This window comes from Panthera pardus, unplaced genomic scaffold (genome assembly GCF_024362965.1).
Source record: "Panthera pardus isolate Hobbes unplaced genomic scaffold, ASM2436296v1 HiC_scaffold_21, whole genome shotgun sequence".
NCBI classification, from domain to species: Eukaryota; Metazoa; Chordata; class Mammalia; order Carnivora; family Felidae; genus Panthera; species Panthera pardus.
The window spans coordinates 37,290,617-37,306,478 of NW_026526777.1; the positions used below are offsets into that span (position 1 = coordinate 37,290,617).

The following is a 15,862-nucleotide window of genomic DNA, read 5'->3' on the forward strand; positions in this document are numbered from 1 at the left end:
TGACCATTTACAAAAGGCAGCTGCCATTGAAGATTGCCCAATTGATTTCCCAATAAAACTGAGAGCCCTCACTGCTTGAACATAAGCAGTAAGTGCTAAGAGCTGCTGACCCAGACCTGACCAAGGCTCATCTCAACTGCGTGCCCCCAGACTGACTTCGTGTTTGGTTCTTTAACATCCTATCCTTTGTGTTATCTTGTTTATTGTGTAGCTTGTCTTATGTTCTGCTCTGTGTACCGGTAAAAAGCCAGGTTAATCACATGGTGAAATGTCATTGAGTTTGAAATTCTGAACCTGCATTATAATTGTTAACCTTGATTTATGACCGAATAAAGTGAACGCTGTGGAAAGACACAACCCGGGTGTGTGCCTTCATAGCATGCTCATGACACAAGGATAGTTTAATGCCAAAAAAATTGAAAACGTAAATGAAATCGATACTTTTCTAGGAAAAAAATATTTATCTCTTAAAAAGGCACCACACCCAGGTGGCTTTGAAGATGAGTTCCTCAAACCTAAGGAATAGATCATTCACACACTAGGTCTATTCCAGGTCATATAAAAAGAAACTAATATGGGTCGTTTTGAGACCTACCCTAAACTAATATCAAAACTAGACAAGGACAACTAACGAAAACCATAAGCCAATTTCACTTATGAACCTAGACACAAAAGTCCTATATGAAATACACAACAATTTCATCCAGCAATGTACTGGAAGAATACATACCAGGACTGTAAGGATGGCTCAACATTAGAAAATCTATTATTGTAGTTTCTATTACTGTAGGGTAATGGAGAAAAGCTATATGATCATCTGTAAGACTAATACTGAAAGTATTTGGTAATAAATACCCATTTCTGATTTTAGGAAGCAATAAAACGAATTGGTAAACTAGAAAAAGAACAAAGTGCAATTAATTTTTTAAAAAGGTAAGTGCCAGAAACCTTCAAAAACCCATCATGAACGAAAGGTAAGATGCAATCCAAGTAACTTCGGAAAGAGGTAAGCAAGCCCTGAGGCTAGTAAACAGCGTTGTGCTGGATTCTTCAGAAAATGCAAAATTGTTATTTACAGATGAAATCTTACCTACAAAATCCAAGAGGATTATTAGAAAATAAAGGTTCAGCGAAGTGACCACATAGATCCGCACACCAAACCCCAAAGTATCCTAGGGCACAATAATAGTCCATTAGGAAGAGCAAATAAACCAAAGCAGCAACAAAAACTTCCAGGAAAAAAACCTAAAAAGAAATGTGCAAAACACCAAGGAAACTGGAAGACTTCAGCTGAATAACGAGGGAAGACTTGAATTAACGGAGAAATATCCACAGTGCTGGATGAGAAATCTCAATATTGTACTGGTATCAAATCTGGGCAAACTAATCTATGGAAAACCAAATCCCAGGAAGCCTCTGCCATTTGGCAGCAATCCACTATAGAATTTGAAATGGAATACCAAACAAATACCGGAAAAAGGCTGCCATTTGGCGACAATCTGCCTAACGGCTGCAGGTTCCCGACGTCGCGTGCGGAAACGCCCTCTGAAGAGCGTGACAGCCAGTGCAGAACCGCCCCCGCGCCCGCAGCCCCGGCTAAAGGACTCGCGGCCGGATGTGGCCCGTGGCCACGCCCCTCTCTGCGTCGTGGGCGGGGCGCCTCCTGGGCTGCTGCCCCAGCGCGTTGCAGTCGCGCAACGACCGCGTGGTAGAATATCCGGCTCCGTGGCTTTTGCTTCGGTGTTTCCTAGGCATCGTCGTGCAGGGAGTGTCGAGCCCGCCCCAAATGGTCGTTTCCCCTACAGTTTCCTGTAAGTGACGGTCGCAGTCAGTCCAGTGACTGGAAAAGGGCCGCATTGGCGTTTTCTTCCCCTTCCCGCTTCCCCCACCGCCCCTCAACGTCTCTCCCGACCTCTCGGCCACGCCCTGGGCTGTCCTCCTCCTCTTCCCAAATGAGGCCGCTTCCAAAGCTCCAGGTTTCCCTAAAAGATAAGACCTTTCTCCTACGCTTCATTCATCTTAGCCGATCTCTGGTTTCTCGTATATATACTGTGGAGGGTGTGTTCTTGGTCTGACACTTCTCCCAGCCCTTCCTCTCGCTGCCACTGAGGGGTCCTGCGGGTACACACCATGGAAACGCGACTCCTCGCCCTTCTCTTTTTATTTTCTTTTTTTTTGGGACAGAGAGAGACAGAGCATGAACGGGGGAGGGGCAGAGAGAGAGGGAGACACAGAATCGGAAACAGGCTCCAGGCTCCGAGCCATCAGCCCAGAGCCTGACGCGGGGCTCGAACTCACGGACCGCGAGATCGTGACCTGGCTGAAGTCGGACGCTTAACCGACTGCGCCACCCAGGCGCCCCTCCTCGCCCTTCTCTTAATATACCTTACCTGTCTGCTACAGAATCTTCCCGCTTCCGACGGAACGGACCATCCCTCTCCGCATAGCGCCCTCCTTCCGTCCCCAAACCCTTCTTCTCGTTAAATAATAGCAACAATTAATGAAGGAGTGCCTTAGGCGTTAAGACCCTGACCTAAGCACTTCACAGGCATTATTTTAATCATTGCGACAATCTTTAGGGAGATACAAATGAGTAAACCGAAGCACAGGAAAGTTCAATAATTTGTTCAAGGTGACATAGCATGGATGTGGTGGAGTTGAAATTCGAATCCATTGCGTAGCTCACTCAAAAGCAGGTGCTGTAGTCCTTTCTCTTTAACGATACCTGGACATCCCCCTGTTAGTTGCTTCTGAGGAATTGTTTCTGAATGCTGTCTCGAGCATCCCTGTTTGTGGAAATTTGGCCTCTGTCTAGGAACTGTCAGAGCTCTCCTCGTGCAGACTCTTGAGAGTTCACATTATATCAGAGGCTAAGATCTGAGCTTACTAATATTTTGTGTCCTCCAAATGTGCTTATTATGCTTCTTAAAAATGTATTCCTAACCCAGTACTCGCTAACCAGCCCTCTTCCTTTGCCTCAGTATGACTTTTTCATTATCACTGTTCTCAGCAAACATTTGAGCAGCTAGTTTATGTAAGACAGTAAAGATAATTGGAGTTTCAAAGAACTCTGAGGTTTAGTTCCTGACCTCAAGGAGAAATATGAAATTTATTCATAAAAAAAGACCAGCAAAATAGCACACCAGCACTCAGTTGCACAGAAAAGTTCTACAGGAGCCACTTTGGACAAATTTGTTAACTGCTAGATTATGTCCTCATCTGTAAAATGTTAAGGTTAGGCTAGATCATTAAAGTTATGTGACTCTTAAGTTCAGAGAAATGAGTGATTACTACTGATGTGAGAACTGTTGGAGAGGCTGTATTGTGTTTTGTTTTGTTTTTTTAATAGTGTATTCTTGAGACATTATAGAAACAAAGATTAGGTTGAAGGCTTTTCCTAGCACTTTTTTTTTTTCTTTTTCATTTTGAACATCTGATAATGGTTGGAACCTTGCCTTGGAAATAAAGTTCACATTCATATCACATTTTATACTCTAATTTTAGGAGATTCATGACCCATCTCTCCCTTCCAAAGCTTGCATGTTAAAGACCCCCCTGATTTAGGAGGATACAATGGACTGCAATTCAAAAGGCAAGACTAAACCAGAAGTAGAGGATCCTTATCTTGTAGGCAGAGTGGAACCATTGGAAGTTAAGAAATAAAGCCTGGCAGGAGTGTGAAGGGTGAATTAAAGTGGGAAAAAGCAGTGAGACTGGTTAGGCAGGCAGTGGAATAATTAGGTAGATAGTTTAGGAGATATTACAGGGCTGTGCCAAGCAGTAATGGAAATGGAGGGAAACTGCAAGAAATACTGGCAAGGACAAATCAAAAGGATGTGGTACCTGACTGGATATAGAATTTAAAGACAGGAAGGAGTCCATGATAACAAGGCTTGAGGCCTGTGCAGCCGTAGTTACATACCTTCTCTTTTTTATCTGTTTTTGATCGTACTGTGTCATTCCTGATGTATACATGTTCAAAGAGAGTATCATTACTGACCCAGTGGATAATAAGGGAATAATATGAACAACTATATACTCACAAATTCAACAACTCAGATGAAATAGACCACTATCAAAGCTACCAAAATGTACCCAAGAAGAAACAGATAAGCTGAATAGTACTGTAACTATTAAAGGAATCAAATTTGTATTTAAAAGTCCAGATGGCTTCACTGGTGAATTTTACCAAACATTGAAAGACAAAATAATAGTTCTACACAAGCTCTTCCAGCAGATAGAAGAAAGAAGACTTCCCAACTCATTTTTATGAAATCAAAATTATCTGAGACCAAAATCAGATAAAACCAATATAGACAAAACCAAATCCATATTTCTCATGAACAAAGATGCAAGAATCCTCAAGAAATTTAGCAGATTGAATCCAACATGTTAGAAGAAAAATGCTTTGTGACCATGTGTCATTTATCCTAGGAATTCAAGTCTGGCTCAACATTCAGAAATCAGTATAATCTACCACATTAACAGACTAAACAGGAAACACTACATGATCCTCTGAATAGATGCAAAAAAAAAACAAAAAAAAAAAACACTAAACAAAATTCAACATCCATGATTTTTTAAAACTCAGCATCACAAACCTGAGAGGTTTCATCTGTGCTCCTAAAAATAAACAAATAAATAAATAAATAAAAATTTGGTTCATCCAAGATGAGGTCAAATTCATGTCTGGAGCCCCAAAAAAGAATACAACCCATTTAGAGGTCATTGGTTCTTTAATAGCTATGGTAATGACCATCATCTGAGGACTTCACAAGAGGACTCTCAGGCTGGGACTCCTTGAGCAGTTGAGATGTGCCTGGCCAGATTCTGGCTTTCCAAGCAAAACTGCTCTGGCAATTCAGCATCCCTACGCCTACTCCATCAAAGAGACCACATGGGTAAAATGGCAGAGAGATAATGAAGAGTGAGGAGGGGTGGTAGCGTTTGACATGGTCTTAGTAGTCTCTTCAAGAGATGGCATTCACTACTTTTCTATGCATTTGTTTCTATCTTAAAAATTGTGCATTTTTACTTCAGCAAACAAATAGAATATAACCATAACATTTATAACGTATGTGGCTGTCTTTATATCTCAATGTTAAGAAAAAAAAACAATCTAGGAATAGAAGGGCTCTGATTAAAGGCATCCACAAAACCTAGAGTTACATCACACTTAATGGGGGAAAGACTGAATGTTCCCTCCTCCCAAGATTGGGAACCTGACAAGGATGTACATTTTCCCTACTCATACCCAATATTTTGGTGAAGTCCTAGCAGTTGGAGTAAGGAAGAAAAATAAAAGGCATTCTGATTGGAAAGGAAGAAATAAATTTATCTTGATTTTCAGATGACATAACTGTCTATGTAGTAAAGCTCAAAAATCTACATAGAGGTCCTAATGTTAAGAAATGAATTTAGTAGGGTGTCAGGTAAAAGGTGAAACAATTGTGTTTCTACACTAGCAATGAACAATTGGAAGGTGACCCACTCCTCTCTCCCACAAATGAAATACTTAGGTGTAAATCTAACAAAATATGTGCAGGATCTTTATGCCGAAAAGTACAAAATGCCAATGAAAGAAAGCAATGGACACCCATACAGCATTCATGGATTAAAGATTCAGTATAGTTAAGATGTCAATTCTTCCCAAATTGATCTGTGCATTTAATACAACTGCAATAAAAATCCTATCAGGATTTTTGTACATATAGATTAGTTGAATCTAAAAGTTATAAGGAAAGATAAAGGAACTAGAATAGCAAAAACAACTTTACAAGTGAAGAGCAAAGTTGAAGAATCCACACAATCTAGTTGTATGGCATACTATGAAGCTATAGTAATCAAGACAATATGGTATTGGTGAAAGGATAGACACATAGACCAATGGAATAGAATAGAGTCCAGAAATAGACCCACAAAAATTGGCCAACTCATTTTTGACAGAGGTGCAAATGCAATTCAATGAAGAAAGCACAGCCCTTTCTATACATGGTGCTGGAAAAACTGGATATCCACATGTGAAAAAATGAACCTTGACCTACATCTCACACCACATATAAATATTAAATCAAAGCTGGATCGTAGACCTAAAAGTAAAAGTTAAAATATGAAACTCTTGAGGAAAACATAAGAGAAAACAATTTTTGTGACTTTGGATTAGGCAAAGAGTTCTTAGATACAATACCGAAAGCACCATATTTAAAGGAGAAGACTGATATGGGGTGCCTGGGTGGCTCAGTTGGTTAAGTGTCTGACTTCAGGTCATGATCTCACGGTCCATGGGTTCAAGCCCCGTGTTGGGCTCCATGCTGACAGCTCAGAGCTTAGAGCCTGCTTCAGGTTCTGTGTCTCCCTCTCTCTCTGCCCCTTCCTCACTCGTGCTCTCTCTCCATCTCTCAAAAAAATGGATAAACATTAAAAAAATTTTTTTAAAAGAAAAGATTGATAAATTGGACTTTACCAAAATTAAAATATTTTGCTACATGAAGGATACTACAAAGAAAATGAAAGGTATGAAAAAGAAAAAGAAGATGAAAGGTATGGCTAAATGTCACAAAAGTCTTGTGTCCAAAATATTTAAAGAATTTTCAAAACCTAACAAGAAAACAACTCAATAAAAAACGGGCAAAGTTTGAACAGACACTTCACTAAAGGTATACAGATGGCAAATAAGCACATGAAAAGATGTTCAGCATCATTAATCATTAGGGAAATGTAGATTAAAACCACAAGAAATATTACACATCTATTAAAATGGATAAAATAAGTAACAGGACTAAGTGCCAGCAAAGATGTGGAGAAACCAGAACAGTTGCTACAGGAATGCAAAATAGTACAGCCACTTTGGAAAGCAGTTGTTCAGTTTCTTATAATGAAGTTAAACATACATTTACCATATAATCCAACAATTCCACTTCTGTATGTTTGTCTCAGAGAAATGAAAGCATACGTTAACACAAAAATACGTACATAAATGTTTATAGCAGCATTTTTAGTAATTGTCCGAAATGTCCCAAAGCAAAGCTGGTTCAACGTTTGAACATCAGTCAGTGTAATTCACCATGTTAGCACACTAAACAAGAAAAACTACATGAACTAAATGCCGTTCAGTGTGTAAATGGATAAACACATTGTGATTCATCCATACAATGGAATAGTATGCAGAAATAAAAAGGAACAAACTAATGGGGCGCCTGGGCGACTCAGTCGGTTAAGCATCGACTTCAGCTCAGGTCATGATCTCGCAGTTTGTGGGTTCGAGCCCCACGTCAGATTCTGTGCTGACAGCTCAGAGCCTGGTGCCTGCTTTGGATTCTGTGTCTCCCTCTTTCTCTGTTCCTCCCCCACTGGTGCTCTGTTTCTCTCTTTCTCTCTCTCTCAAAAATAAACATTAAAAAAAAAAAAGGAAGAAACTATTGATATATGCAGCAACTCAAATGTGTTTATTAAGCAAAGGAAGCCAATCTCAAATGGTTACATACTGTATGATTCCATTTATTTGATATTCTGGAAAAGGCAAAACTAAAGGGACAGAGAGCACACCAGTGATTGCTAAGGTTTAAAGGTTTTGAAAGGGTCTGACTGCAAAGGAGTAACATGAAGGAATTTTTTGAGATACTGGAATTGTTCTGTATACTGTTAATGGTTGTTAAAAGAATTTATGCGTGTGTTAAAATGCATAGTACTGTGTGCACACACACTCATACTGTATGCAAATTTAAAAGTAGATTTTTTAAGTTAAAAAAAAAAAAAGCACTGTAGTTTGTCCAGAATCTCTCTTAAAATCCTACCCTTGACTTCGACAATCCCTCCAGCCACAATGCCAATTTTTCTGTATAAAACTGTGTTTCATAAAATATAGTTTATGTTTCTTGGCTCTGTCTCCTTGCTTACCATTCATTCTTTCAAAACATAGTTTAAAACCTTCAGCAACATAATGCATGCACATGATTAAAAGATCAAGGAGTGTGGACGGTTTATGATGAAAAACAATTGTCTCCATCCCATTTGCTTTCTTCTAATTTTAGATTCAAACCTTTGACAAACTGAGTTGAAAAAAAAAAGAAATATAAGCAAATGCAAAGACTAAAAAAAGTTTATTATTATAATAAACATTAAAAAATAAAGGATATATCAACAGATATATTGCTCTAAAAACTTAGAACATGAAAATGTTAATGACTCTGCTTATGTAGACCTATAAATCTGTCTACAACCCAGTTATACAAGAAATCCAAATTAATTTTTCTATAATTCTTATTTTCTTTTCGAAGGCTTCACTCAACTGGAGAGGGATGAAACCTGCTGTCTGCCAATTTGGAGTTTGAGGGATGGGGATAGAGAGATGAGGAAGCAGGGAGTGGTTTTCATGTTTCCACAGCATGGGTGGGGGGAAGATACTCAACTAGACTTCAGTGTTATCTGTTCATTCAGGTACCTTTTGAGATGTCCGTCGTTCTGTCTGGTCCTGCCATTGATCCATGCTATTTGCTACTGAGATGTCTTCATTCCTGTCTGCCTAGTCCCATCAGGTATGGTGGCTCTCTCTCTGTTACTTCCATGTCACGCCATGCAGGGATACCAAATGCAAGGTGATTTAAAGCCTGGTCAGCATAATCTGTCCTCCTGCTCATTTTTTCTCTGGTATCATGTTACTATCCCACAGCTCAGAGTATAGCCTCCCTTTCCCCCGGCCTTAGATTCCTCGTATTTGCATGGATCCTTACTACTTCTCTGGTGTCCAATGAATCAGAGTACAGGGTTTATCTTTTTGAGGTCTATCAACTTGTATACTCCTATCACTTCCCCACAATATCTATTTTCTTCTTCCTTAGTCTGAAAATTTCTTTCTAGTCTTGTTGCAGCTTGGGGTGGGGGTATGGGGAAGTGAGACTCAGTCCAATTCTCTCCAGTTATATTTCTCCCAAATATTGTATCTATATATGGAACCTTCTCTATTCTCCTAATGGCTTACAATTTTAGAAATCAAATTCAGGAAGAATTCTTTTTTTTCTGTTTACTACCCTGCTTTATTCTGTCCCTAAAACAATGAGCTCACAGCTGCCTAGCTGCCTACAAGGAGTAAGGAATAAGAGAAGGAATAAGAGGGAGGAGAGGTAAGAAAAAGATGAGCCAAAAGGAAAAGAAAAGTTGACATTTCAAAATATTATCCAGTCACATAAAAACATGTTGAGATGACAAATTGGTAGAATAATGTTCGCTAATATTTATCAAACACGTACTATGTACCAGATATTATTTTAAGAACTTTAGGTGTATCAACTAATCATCATAACAATAATTAAATAGGTGCCATTACTGGGGCGCCTGAGTGGCTCAGTCAGTTAACCGTCCGACTTTGGCTCAGGTCATGATTTCGCGGTTTGTGGGTTCGAGCCCTGCATCAGGCTCTGTGCTGACAGCTCAGAGCCTGGAGTCTGCTTCGGATTCTGTGTCTCCCTCTCTCTCTGCCTCTCCCCTGCCTGCTCTCTTTCTTTCTCTCTTTCTCTCTTTCTCAAAAATAAATTTAAAAAAATTTTTAAAAATAGGTGCCATTACTATTCTGATTTTACAAATAAGGAAGCCGAGATACCAGATGGATTAATTCAGCTAAGCTTTGTTCAGTAGTGTCCCAGCTTGTGTTCAAACCCAAGAAGTCTGGCTCTGTAGTCCACCTTCTTAACTACCATGCCATTGATTCTCAAATGACCTCTCCCAAGGGCTATTTGGAAATGCATGGGAGTATGGATCTAGCTTTCCTAATAACTGGGGAGTGTTACTAGCATTTGGTGGTTAGTGGCCCAAAATAATTGTCCTGTTATGTGAAGGATGATCCTGAAAAATAAAGAATTGACCCATCCAAAATGTAAATAGAACTCTCATTGAGAAACACTGCAGTATAGTACCTCTGAATTGCCAAGATTGACTCAAAGAGTTAACAAAACAAAACTTCTTCATGGGAGAAGTCATAAATGTTATCCAAAACACAAATTGATAGGCAGATTTTCCACTTAGTTCTTTTAAGATTTTCAGGGAATAGGTGAGTCCCATATTATATATGATAATCTCCTCCAGAATATGAAAGGATATAGAATACCTTTTAATTGATTTTATGAAGCTAATGAAACACATACAAATTAGATTTTGAGATATATTACTAGAGACAAAGAGGGACATTTCATTATGATAAAAGGGTCAATATATCAGGAATGTATACACACTATAGTGTGTTGAATAGTATCCCCTTCAAAACTCATGTCCACCCAGAACCTTAGAAAGGGACCTTATTTGGAAATAGTCTTTCCAGGTGTATTTTGTTAAGATTAGATCACACTGGAATCAGGGGGATAGGAGGAACCTGAGTCCAGTGACTGGTGGTGGTGTGAGAAGAGGAGAAGAAGGGTGTTGTAAGAAGATATGAACGAGGGGGATCATGTGACTATCAAGCCAGCAACCGGAGTTATGTGCCACAGGCCAAGGAACATCTGGGGGCAGGAGAAGCTGGAAATGGAAAGGAAAGATTCTTTCCTCGAGCCTTTAGAGGGAGAAAATATTTGCAAACCACACATCCAGTCCAATATGGTATTAATATTAAACATTTATAAAAGGAATTCATAAATTCAAACCAAAAAATAAAACCCCCAAAAAACCCAATTTAAAAATGGGCAGAGGACTTGAATAGACATTTCTCCAAAAAGACATGCAAACGGCCAACAGGTACATGAAAAGGTGTCCAGCAACACTCCTCACCAGGGAAATACAAACCAAAACCACCATGCAAGAGTGGGGTGCCTGGATGGCTAAGTCGGCTGAACGTCTGACTTGATTTTGGCTCAGGTCATTATCCCAGGCTTATAGGATCAAGCCCCACAGGCTCTGCACTGGGTATGAAGCCTGCTTAAGATTCTCTCTCTGCCTCTCACTTTGTCCCTCCCCTGTTCTCTCTCTCTCTCTCTCTCTCTCTCTCTCTCTCTCCCTCTCAAAAAAAAAAAAATCCCTCTTTCTCTCCCTCTGTCCCTTTCCACCTCTCACGTGTGCTCTCTAAAATAAAAAATAAGAAAAATATTTTAAAAACACTAAATCACAATGAGATATCCCCTCATACTTGTTAGGATGTCTGTTATCAAAAAGATAAGATAACAAATGCTGGCAAGGTTGTTGAGAAAAGGGAATCTTTGTATACTGTTGATGAGAATGTAAACTGGTACAGCCACTATGAAAAGCTGTATCGAAGTTCCTAACAAAATTACAAATAGAACTATCATATGATCTAGCAATCTCATTTCTGGGTATGTAAACAAAGGAAACAAGATCACTGTCTTGAAGACATACCTCTACTCCCAGGTTTCTTTGTTTTTTAAAGCTCATCTGTTTTGAGAGAGAGAGAGAGCATACATGAGCCGGGGAGGGTTAGGGAGAAAGGGAGAGAGAGAAAACCAAGAAGACTCCACTGACAGCCAGTGGGAAGCCCGACACGACACGGGGCTCAGTCCCACAGACTGTGAGATCATGACGTGAGCTAAAATCAAGAGGAACACTTAACTGACTCAGCCACCCAGGCGCGCCTGTTTGTTTGTTTCTGTTAAGTAGACTCCACACCCAGCACAGAGCCCAGTGCAGGGTTTGAACTCATAACACCGAGGTCAAGACCTGAGCCGAGATCAAAAGTCAGACACTAGCCACCTGCCCCACTCCCTGATTTATTGGAGCATTATTCACAATAGCCAAGATACAGGGTGTATCTTACCTTTTGTGACAACATGGGTGAAGCTGGAGGGCATTATGCTAAATGAAATAAGCCAGTCAGAGAAAGACATATACTGCATGGTATTACTTATGTGTGGAATCTAAAAAATGAAACGTTGAACTCATAAAAACAGTAGAGAAATAGTTGCCAGGGGCCAGGTGTTGGGGGAGAGAGAGAGAGAGAGAGAGAGAGAGAGAGAGAGAGGTTGATAAAAGGATACAAACTTTTAGTTGCAGTAAGAATAATACCTAATCTATTACATAGTAACTGCAGTTGATGATACTGTGTCTATAATTAAGTTTGAACTTAAATGCTCTCACTAAAAAAAAAAAAAGAAAAAGTAAACCTGAGAGTTGATGGATGTGTTAATCAACTCTATGGTGGGAATCTTTTCACAATGTATACATATATCTAATAATCACATTGTACCCTTTAAATATTTTACAGTTTTGTCAGTTTACCTCTGTACCTGAGAAAAAAATATTGGTACATGGCTAGATGGACAGGTCAATGAACTAACACAAGAAAAAAAATACAGACAGATTTGATATCTGATAAATGAGTCACCTCAAATCAGTAGGGAAAAGTTGGCTTATTTAAGAAATAGTGTTGATACAACTAGCTATCTGGGAAAAAAAATTAAAGCCAGGTCCATACTTCAACCTTGTATTCAGGTAGGTTCCAGATGGATCAAATATCTAAGTGCAAAAAAAAAAAAAAAAAAAGAGAAACCAAAAAGAGTCGCAAGAAACCACTAGGAGATTATTAAAATAATCAACTGGAGAGTAATGCAGGGTCATTGAGTGCAACAGTCAAGAAAGAATTCTTGAGACATTTACGGCACAACTTACTAAGTTTATGTAAACAGCACGGGGACACGACCTGTGGGCAGAAAGAGCTGCACTTGTGCTGTGTGAGGCTGGTGGTTATGTGCTCAGTAATCAAAGAGAAGGGCCCATGCAGGGAGTATCAGATTACAAAAGTTTCTTCAAATTTCTTTGAATTTCTACTTGTAAAACTACTTTTGCAAGATTCCTCTGGTGCTTATCATTCTTCAGTATTAACTATCGGTGAGATATACAGGCAGTCAGGAGACCCTTAAAGAACGGAGCGAGCAGCACGTTTTTTGATCCTTATTGAACCTATGCAGGCTTTAGGTCAGCCTTCTGGGCTAAGGGTAAACATTTTTCTGCTTCTGTCCCTCATCAGAGAGGAAGGCCTTTGTGAGATGTGTATATCTCACAAAACCCAGAAGCCATGAAATAAACAATGATAAATTATATCAAATACACATGAAACACCTAGCAGTCATACTCCTACATATATTTTCTGGGTAAATTCATGCACTTTTATTCCAGTATACCTTCATGTACAAGAATGTTTATGGCAGTTTTGGTCATAACAGTCAAAATATAGAAAGAAGCCAAATATCAATCAACAATAGAATACATAAATAAATTATAATACAGGTGTATAGTAAAGAATTTAACCTTGCCCAAAGAGAGATCTAACCTTTGCCCTTGACTTCTGGGTGGTAATATTGAAACCCTTGGAATGTCTTGCCTGGTAGTGTCTTTGTTTGCTTAGGGGCCTTGGATCATGTGATTTAGGATGGGGCATAGGCTGATAGTCAGTTTCAGGTGGACCTCCAGAGGGGCTAGAGATTGAGACCAGCCATGTGGGTAGTCAGTCATGTCCATGTAACAGAGCACTAATAAAAACTCTGGATACCAGGGCTTGGGTGAGCTTCTCTAGTTGGCAATACTCCATGCATATTGTCACACATCATGCTGGGAATCCCTAACTTTTCAGTCCATGTCAGAAGTGAGTGTGCTCTTGGGGATCCTGGAATATCCTTACAATGGGATACATTGCAATCATAAAAAATATTAAGGAATCCTTTTCTTACCGATTAGGAATGGCCTTCCAGTTATTAAGTCACAGACTGGTGTATAAAATATGCTACTGTGTATGGAAATGGTGGTGGAGGAAAAAATATTTATACCTATTGGCCTATAACTGGATACAAATGTTTCTGATACACGAGAAATTTGCAAAACTTGTTGCCTTTGAGAAAAATTAGGTGGATGGTTGATAGGTGTGGAAAGGAGACTTTTTAACCTTTTAAATTTTGAACCATGTGAACATAATCCTTACTCAAAAGTAAATAAATTTAAATAAAGAAAGTCTATGTATCTCTATTTTATTGAAGCAAATGATTATTTTTTTCTTTTTAGGACAAAAGATGAATCATAAAAAAAGAAAAAAAAGAAGTAAAAACAAAAGGAGGAAACAACCACATGTTAAACCTTTCTGAGGCATTGTGCACATCATGTTTAAAGAGTTTATTTTGTGATTGGTTTGCATTTTCACTGGTTTGTCATGATTACAGTCACAGTGTCCAATTTGTTAAGGAAAAAACTATGTGTATAATTTTGCTTGTTGATTGCATGCAATGTAAATATACTTTAAAATTTAGATTCATAGTGCCATCTCTTAAATATCTCTATCAAGATTAGTAGAGCAGACCCACATACTTCAAACCATCAAACAATGCCAGTTGGATTATTTTTACCTCTGTACCTTGAGAAAGATGGCATTCAGTAAACAGTTGTCTCTTTTCAAATTTTATTTTTTTATTTTTTTATTTTTTTTCAACGTTTATTTATTTTTGAGACAGAGAGAGACACAGCATGAACGGGGGAGGGGCAGAGAGAGAGGGAGACACAGAATCGGAAGCAGGCTCCAGGCTCTGAGCCATCAGCCCAGAGCCAGATGCGGGGCTCGAACTCACGGACCGTGAGATCGTGACCTGAGCTGAAGTCGGACGCTTAACCGACTGAGCCACCCAGGCGCCCCTCAAATTTTATTTTTGAAAATACATATTAACATAGTTTCATATAATGATACTAAACTCAGTATAATTGATACACAGAATTGCAAGTCCTTAGTAAAGGAATCTGTTGAAAGTAAAACCATGTCCAATGACTCTCAAAATAAATATGATCAAAGCAGCAAAGATGGTTTTCATCTTGTCTTCCATTTTCTGTGGAACAGTTCGGGCAGTAGCTGCTCTTCCCAATCAGGGCCTTAAAATCACATTTTAAATCTCTATGTAAGAGCACATAGCAAACAGTACTGTATTTGTTGCCAATGATAAAAGTTGAGCTCTCAAGGAAAAACCAGAATTTTGGTAAATCTGTATCCACTACTCATTTTCCCTCTTTGTCTTAGATCATGAGGTTAACAGTTTATCCAAACTTAATGACTTTTCTGATGAGATTAGTAATGATGTTAATGAATATGTATTTTTTATGTTGTATAACTAAGGGAGTTACTTTTTAGAAGATCTGCATAATTTAGTAGACCAATATTTCTCAGATAATCAATGCACGATGTTACAGAATCATGGACCAGTAAAAGCCGTTTGAAGTACGAAGTTGACTAATGGATTTTAATGGAATAGAGTATGAAAATCATTGCTATGATTTCATATTCCACATTGTAACTAACTGTTTTGGTCTCTGAACTGTGGATAATTTGGTTTTTTTTTTTTTTAATTGTGGTAAAATGTACATAATATAAAATTCACCATTTTCACCATTTAAAAAAATCTTTTCAATGTTTTTATTTATTTTTGAGAAAGAGAGAGAGAGGGTAAGAGAGAGCACATGAGCTGGGGAGGGGCAGAGAGAAAGGGAAACACAGATTCTGAAGCAGGCTCCAGGCTCCGCACTGTCAGCACAGGGCCCGATGGGGGGCTCAAACTGCGGGATCATGACCTGGGCCAAAGTTGGACGCTCAACCAACTGAGCCACCCAGGCACCCCTTAACCATTTTTTAAAGTGTACAGTTGAGTGGCATTAGGTGTATTCACATTGTTGTGCAACCACCACCCATTACATATCCAGAATTTTTCATCATCCCCAACTGAAATTCTGTACCCATTATAGTAGTACCCTAGTTCCCCCTCCCAGCAGGATTGAAAAAAAACTAATAAAATACTTTTCCCTCTTCTAAGTGCGTATCTGTGAGAGGGTGAATTTTCTTCAGATACTTCAGTTAAAACGTCTTATCACAATAGGTTGAATGCAGAAGCAGGTATAAGTAGTC

General features: G+C 39.0%; 1 long non-coding RNA gene across 1 annotated transcript; it reads left to right on the plus strand.

Moving 5' to 3' along the window:
- The first annotated feature begins 1,644 nt into the window (after window positions 1-1,644).
- On the plus strand, window positions 1,645-14,779 carry LOC109254867 (uncharacterized). The gene is made up of 3 exons (XR_002075000.2): window positions 1,645-1,811; window positions 8,437-8,534; window positions 13,987-14,779. It is a non-coding gene; the product is annotated as an uncharacterized LOC109254867 (long non-coding RNA).
- Window positions 14,780-15,862: the final 1,083 nt, after the last annotated feature.